The following is a 7,765-nucleotide window of genomic DNA, read 5'->3' as shown; positions in this document are numbered from 1 at the left end:
AATCAGATCCTCTTGGCCTCACCCCCTCCTGTTCTAGCCACTGCTACCAACACCATTCTGTGCGGACGCTGCAAACTTCATGCTGGCACAGCCTGCCTAACAGGACCTCATTCATACCATATGTTGCTCTGAGTTCCCCTTCCTCCCTGCCCGTTGATGTCAAGGTGAACTTTAGCCTTGTACAGTCTGGAAATTCAGGGGAATTATGTTCCGGGGTGAGCCTTTGAAGAGTGGCAGGTGATAAGAACTGGGGGACAAGTTCTCCATTTCCCCCATCACAAACTGCCCAGGGGCAATTTATGTGGCTTCTTGGAGGTTAAACCATGAGATAAGCATTAAGTTGCACTTAGCCAGCTTGATACTGGGTTTCCTTCTGTATCTCCTTCATTCCCTCTGCCTCTCATTCCTGTAGGGATTTCACTATCACAAGAGCAGTACATAAGCTTTGCTTCAGGCTATTTTTGAGGGAACTCAAAGCTAAAACATTTCTCAATCTTTCACAGCTATTTTGTCCATTCATTTAATGGCAATTTATAGTGACCTGATTTTAGCAAGACTTTTGTGTTTTTTGCTTTTTTTTTTTTTCCTTTTAGAGTTGCACCTGTTCCTAGGTTAGGGGTTGAATTGGAGCTGAAGCTGCTGGCCTACACCATAGCTCACAGCAACACAGGATCCTTAACCCACTGAGCAAGGCCAGGGATTGCACTGGCATCATCATGGATGCTAATTTGGCTCCTAACCCACTGAGCCACAACGGGAACTCCCAGCAGTCTTTCTAAAGCATTTAATCATTAGTGGTTTTTTTTTTTTTTTTTTTTTTTTGTAATTTTTTACAAAGTTCTCAGGCCAGGGACTGGACCTGCGCCATAGTAGCAATCCAAGGCATTATAGTGACAATGTCAGATCCTTAACCAGCTGTGCCACAGGGGAACTCCTCTAAAGCATTTAATCTTTCTAATAGTAAAAGCAAACTTTTCTTTTTTAATACTCATATTTCATGGATTAATGTAATAAATAATTATATAATGGCAGTAGTACACATTACTGGCAAAAAGAGATTTAGAAATACGGTTGACCCTTGGTAGGTATACCCATGAGTATGCTGTAAAGCAGTCAGGAGTCTGCCAATTTGTCTTTGTCCATACCAATTTACATTTTTAAAATTTGATGTATAGTTGATTTACAACATTATGATACTTTCAGGTGTACAGCAGAGTGATTCAGTTATATATATATGTTTTTTCAGATTATTTTCTATTATAGGTTATTATAAGATTTTGAATACAGTTCCCTGTTACACAATAAAACCTTGTTGTCTATCTTTTTGATGTATAGTAGTTTGTATCTATTAATCCCAGTCCTAATTCCCCACCCCTCTTTCCCCTCTGGTAACCATAAGCTTGTTTTCCATGTCTGTGAGTCTGTGTCTGTTATAGATTCATTTGTATTATTTTTTAGATTCCACAGATAAGTGATATCACATATTTATCTTCCTCTGTCAGACTTAACTCATTTAGTGTGATATTTTCTGGGTCCATTCATGTTGCTGCAAAAGACAGTATATTTCATTTTTTTATGACTAATATCCCATTGTATATGTATACCTCATCTTTTTAAACCAATTGTCTGTTGATGAGCACTTGGGTCGTTTCCATGTCTTGGCTACTGTAAATAGTGATGCTATCAACACTGGGGTGCACGTATCTTTTCAAATTAAGTTTTCGTCTTTTCCAGATAAATGCCCATCAGGGGGACTGCTGAATCATATCGTAGCTCTATTTTTAGTTTTTTAGGGAAACTCCATATTGTATTCCATAGTGGCTTCACCGTTTACAGTCTAACAGTGTAGGCAGATTCCCTTTTCTCCACACCCTCTCCAGCATTTATTATAGACTTTTTTTTTTTTTTTTTTTTAACCATACCCATGGCATGTGAAAGTTCCTGGGCTAGGGATCAAACCTGCACCACAGCTGCAGCAACACCAGATCCTTAACCTGCTGTGCCACAAGGTAACTTCCTGTAGACTTCTTGATGATAGTTATTCTGATAGGTGTGAGGTGATACCTCATTATTACTTGCATTTCTCTAATAATGAGCAACGGTTAGCATCTTTTCATGAGCTTATTGGCCATCTGGATGTCTTCTTTGGAGAAACACCTCTTTAGGTTTTCTGCCCATGTTTTGATTGGATTGTTTTTATGACATTGAGTTGTATGAGCTGTTGATATATTTTGGAGATTAACCCCTTATCAGTGGCATTGCTTGCAAATATTTTCTCCAGTATATAGGTTGATGCTTTCCTTTGCTGTGCCAAAGTTCTAACTTTGATTAGGCCCCATTTGTTTATTTTTGCTTTTATTTCAATTGCCTTGGGAGACTGATAAAAGAAAATATCACAACAATTTATGTCTGAGAATGTTTTGCCTATGTTCTCTTCTAGGAGTTTTACGGTGTCACGTCTTATATTTTTGAACATGGTGTGAAGGAGTGTTCTGTTTTCATTGATTTACATCCAGCTTTCCCAATACCACTTGTCTTCTTTGTCACAGATTAACTGTCCATAGGTATGTGGGTTTATTTCTGAGCACTCTATTCTATTCCATTTATCCATGTATCTGTTTTTGTGCCAGTACCACAGTTTTGATTACTGTAGCTTTGTAGTATTTTCTGAAATTTGGGAGGATTATGCCTCCAGTTTTGTTCTTTTCCCTCTGGATTGCTTTAGCAACTCTGGGTCTTTTATGGTTCCACATAAATTTCAGGATTACTTGTTCTATGTGAAGAATGCCCTGGGTATTTTGATAGGGATTCCATTAAAACTGTAGATTGCTTTGGGTAGTATGGCCATTTTAACAACATCAATTCTTCCAGTCAAAGAGCATGGGCTATCTTTCCATTTCTTTGAATCATCTTAAGTTTCCTTTATCAGTGTTTTATAGCTCTCAGTATATAGGTCTTCACTTCCTTGGTTAAGTTTATTTGATTTTTTTCTTTTTTTTTTCCCCAGATGCAGCACATGAAAATTCCCATGCCAGGGATCAAATCTGAGCTAGAGCTGCAAACTATGCCACATCTGCAGCAATGATGGAGCCTTAACCCACTGCACCAGGCTGGGGATCAAACTGGTGCCTCCACAGAGACAAGTCGGTCATTAACCTACTGTGCCAGAGCAGGAACTCCTTTTGATGCAATTTTTTAAAGTATTAAAAAAAACAAAAAACTTTCTCTTTATGGCATTTCATTGTTAGTGTAAAGAAATGCAACAGATTTCTGTATATTAATCTTGTACCCTGCTACTTTGCTGAATTCATTTATTAGTTCTAATAGTTTCTATGTGGTCTTTAGGGTTCTCTATATAGAGTATCACATCATGCAGATTGTTTGGCTTGTGTAGTGTTTTAAAAATCAGAATTAAGGGCCATCATTTAAAATGAAAACATTTAACACAAATCAAGATTTCTAGGAGTTCCCCTGGTGGCACAGCAGGTCAAGGATCTGGTGTGGTCACTGCTGTGGTTCCAGTTTGCTGTTGTGGTGTGGATTCGATCCCTGGCCTGGGAACTTCTGCACGCCTCAGACACAGACAAAAAGGAAAAAAAAAAAAAATCAAGATTTCTCCCATTTAAAAAAAAAAAAATCCTAAGACCTGGCAATATTAGATTCTTGTAGAAATGGTGGGTCTACTGACAGATGTTAAGCCTAGGGAATTGATCTTCACTTTACCTAGTCTCACAGTAAAAACTCAAGAATGTGTTGGGATGGCTTTGTAGTAGTACCTGGTTAAATGGAGGCACAAAACAGTCTCTAGAATCAGGTAAGTATAAAATTCCCAATGAAGAGGGAAAATAAAGTGGTTCATGCCTGGAGGAACCTCACTTGGCATGAACTTCATCAGCTGTTTATCCCTGTGAGAATTTGTAAAGCCTGTATCTTCAGCATGCTTTGTGGTTCCCTGTATTGGGTGGGGGGGGGGGGATCAGATCTGTAAATTTTCACACACTTTTTTATTACAGAAAATTTTGTATCCTCTAGCTCTGACTGTTGGTGTCCTTCTATCATTCATTTTACTTTTCTGTTTGAAGATACAAATTGGTATCAGGAATGAGACTGACACAAAGACCCTAGACCTTAAAACAGCTGGGTTGATTTGAGAGAGACATAGGTAAACTGTAGGAGGAAACATCCTGGAATACAAGGGTAACAACAGGATCACCTTTGGTACAAGGGACTGTAAATGGTTTGCAGATGAAAATGAGAAATTGTTTCAATGAGGTATGTCCTTGACTTTGAGAAACTAGGATACTAATTGAAAAGAAATTACAATGTGTTAAGTAGGTAGATTTATAATTCCCTGATTACTTCTATTAGATCTAGGTAGGGTGACCAGGCTCCCAAGAGGCCTGGTTTATGCCTATTGGCCAGGGATGATTAGTAATGTTTCCTTTCACTCTCAAAAGGGTCTGTATTTGGACAATAGGTTATATTATCACTCTAACTCTAGCCAAAGTGGCAGAGGTACCTGAGATGCTCCAGAGGAAGCTGAAATAGAAACCAATGGATCAAGAGTCTAGCTGGCAAGGGAGACCAAGAGAAACTCTGGGAATGGGACATCCAGGATCTCACATTAGTGGAGTAGTGGGCCCAAGGGCCTCTTCAAGTTCACACTAGGTGTCAGCACATCTTCAAGCAGATAGTCCACAATAAGTGAGGTTTTAGGTGTGGGAGGGGCTGGGGTTGGGAGACGCTTTAACTCTCATTGGCTTTGCTTGCTAAAAAAAGACAGACTACGGAGGTAAATTAAGTGTTAGAATGGCTTTTAAACTGTATTTCATCAGCCTGCTTTAAATAGTCTTGTTCTTCCAGGTAAAGCTTGAAAAACTGTGCCCTTGGAGGCTGTGATTTTCCAAGAAAAAAAAAATGGTGTTTAAGATAGAAGGATTCAGAAGGGATTGTCTTTCTGAGCAGATGCGCTTTTAAGAGACAATCAAAAATACTTAATTGAGGCATAAAACTTATTGGTTAAAAAAATGGTAAAGAATTTACTGGTAAATAATTTTCTTCTGAAAATTTCATTTGAGAGAGCAATTTATGGATGCTGATTACCTGAGCAGGAAGAGAGGTTTCAATATGAATCCTTTCACTGATTTAATCTTTATGAATTTAGTTAACTAATTTTCATCACTTCCACAGTGGTCCTAGGTTTCAAAGTATATCAAACTAAAATGGGTTCAAAGCAACAATTGAAGGCATATTAACTGACCTACTTCAGATATAATTTTATTTAGTGTATCACATTTTTAGACTGAGATAAGACAGGGAGAGATTGGCAACATGCCCAAAGCTTCTCCAAATTAGCTTATAAGTCCTAACTTGCTAGTAAATTCTGTTTATATGAGAATAAAGCCTCTAGCAAAGGGCCAAAAAATATCTGGAAATTATCTGTAAAGGCAGAACATCATCTAAATGTAAATAACTTGAAACCATTAATGTGTACCACAGTACAAATATGATGGTAAATTTATGAATTCATTATTTTTCACACAATGTGAAAAAGTGGAACTGCAGAAATAGTCTGACTAAAAATGTGGTTAGAAATTTAGAAGTCTCAGGTGAGTTTATCCCAATTATTCAAGGTTGGTTTTAACATTCAAAAAGCAATCAAAGCTGCTTATATTAATAGCCTGAAATAGGAAAAACCATATGACCATTTCACTAGACGCAGAAAAAGCATCTGACAGACTCCATCTGTATCCAATAAAAATTCAGAAAATTAGGACTAGAAGGGAACTTTTTCAAATTGCTAAAGTGCATCTATGAACTACCTACAACTAATACCGTACTTAATGGTAAAAAATTGAATGCTATCCCCTATGTATTCAATATCCATATGCAAAAAAAGAACTTTGATCCATACTTTGTACCATATACAAAAGTTATATGGATTATAGATCTAAATGCAAAACCTAGACTAAATGGCTAAGATTAAAAAGACTGACTACAGGAAGTATGGCACAGACATAGTGCAACTGGAACTTTCATACTGATGATGGAAATATAAAATGGTACAGTCATTTTGGAAAAATGGTTTGGAAGTGTCTTAAAAAGAATATGTCCAAATATAATTATGCATATGACCATACAAATTTGTCTGTAAATGGTCATAGTAGCTTTATTGGTAGCAGCCAAAAAATGGAAACAACCCAAATGTATATTAACAGGTGACTGCATTAACAAGTTGTGACTACATAAATACAATGGAGTGCTACTACTCAGCAATAAAAAGGAGTTCCTGTCATGGTGCAGTGGTTAATGAATCCGTCTGGGAACCATGAGGTGGCGGGTTTGATCCCTGGCCTTGCTCAGTGGGTGGAGGGTCTGGCGTTGCTGTGAGCTGTGGTGTAGGTTGCAGACGCGGCTCGGATCCCGCGTTGCTGTGGCTCTGGCATAGGCTGTGGCTACAGCTCCGATTAGACCCCTAGCCTGGGAATCTCCATACGCCATGGGAGCGGCCCAAGAAAAGGCAAAAAGACAAAAAAAAAAAAAAAAGAAAGAAATGAAGTATTAATACATGCAACACGGATTGATCTCAAAATAACAATACTGAGTGAAAGAAGCCAGAAGAAAAAAGTACTTACAATGTAACTTCATTTATAGAAAATTCTAGAAAATTCAAACTAATCTAAAGCAACAGGAATTCCCATTGTGGCTCAGTGGAAATGAATCTGACTAGTATCCAGGAGGATGTAGGTTTAATCCCTGGCCTTGGTCAGTGGGTTAAGGATATGGCATTGCTGTGAGTTGTGGTGTAGGTCACAGATGCTGCTGGGATCTGGTGTCTCTGTGGCTGTGGCATAGGCCAGTAGCTACATCTCCCACGGCATATGGGCACCTCCACATGCTGTGGGTGTAGCCCTAAAGAGACAATAAATAAGTAAATAAAGTGACACAAACAGATTAGTGGTTGCCTTGGGAAGGGGGAGGGGCGAGAGAGGCAGGAGGGAGGAATCACAAAGGAAGTAGGAAACATTTTGGGGTGATGGATGTATTTTTATCTTGATTGTGGTGATGGTTTCTTCAGTGCATACATGTCAAAATTATAAAACTGTACACTTCAAATATGCAGTTTATTGTATGTACATTATACCTCAATAAATTTGTTAAGAAAATTAAAAATTTACACATGGCAAATAAGCATATGAAAATGTGCTATCACTAGTTAAAAGGAAATATATATTAAAACCACGCAGAGATCTAATATAGTCATTGGCAAAAGGATAAAGCTTGTTTAATATACTTTCATATTAGCATCAAAAATTCACCTGATTTAGAAATAACATGACCTCATAATCTTTACAGGAAAAGGTCATGTTCTGCTTTTATTACAATGTTTTATGTGGCATCTTCTCTGGTGCCATCTAGCTCCAGCAGTCATGTGGAACAGTTTAAGATGTCCCTTTAGCAATCCAGGTTTTTTCTCACATGTTGGTTTTCCATTAAAGGAAAAAAGGTTCCTTGGTGAGCAATGTATTCCATGGTTGAGAAAGAATAACTCAAGCTGAGTTTGGGTTTACCTTAACTATTACCACAAAGAAAGAATATTTTTAGGAATTCCTGGTGGGGAGTGGTGTTCAAAAGGATAAAGGGATAAATCTGACAAGAGGGCTGCTAGGTTCAAGAAGAAACAATCTAAGTATCAATCGGAAATGGTAATAAATACTAAGGTACAAAAGAAAAACAACCACAAGATGTGAAGCAGCTCATAGTT

The sequence above is a fragment of the Sus scrofa genome, chromosome 15 (genome assembly GCF_000003025.6).
Source record: "Sus scrofa isolate TJ Tabasco breed Duroc chromosome 15, Sscrofa11.1, whole genome shotgun sequence".
Lineage (NCBI taxonomy): Eukaryota > Metazoa > Chordata > Mammalia > Artiodactyla > Suidae > Sus > Sus scrofa.
Note: the sequence above shows the minus strand (reverse complement) of the source record.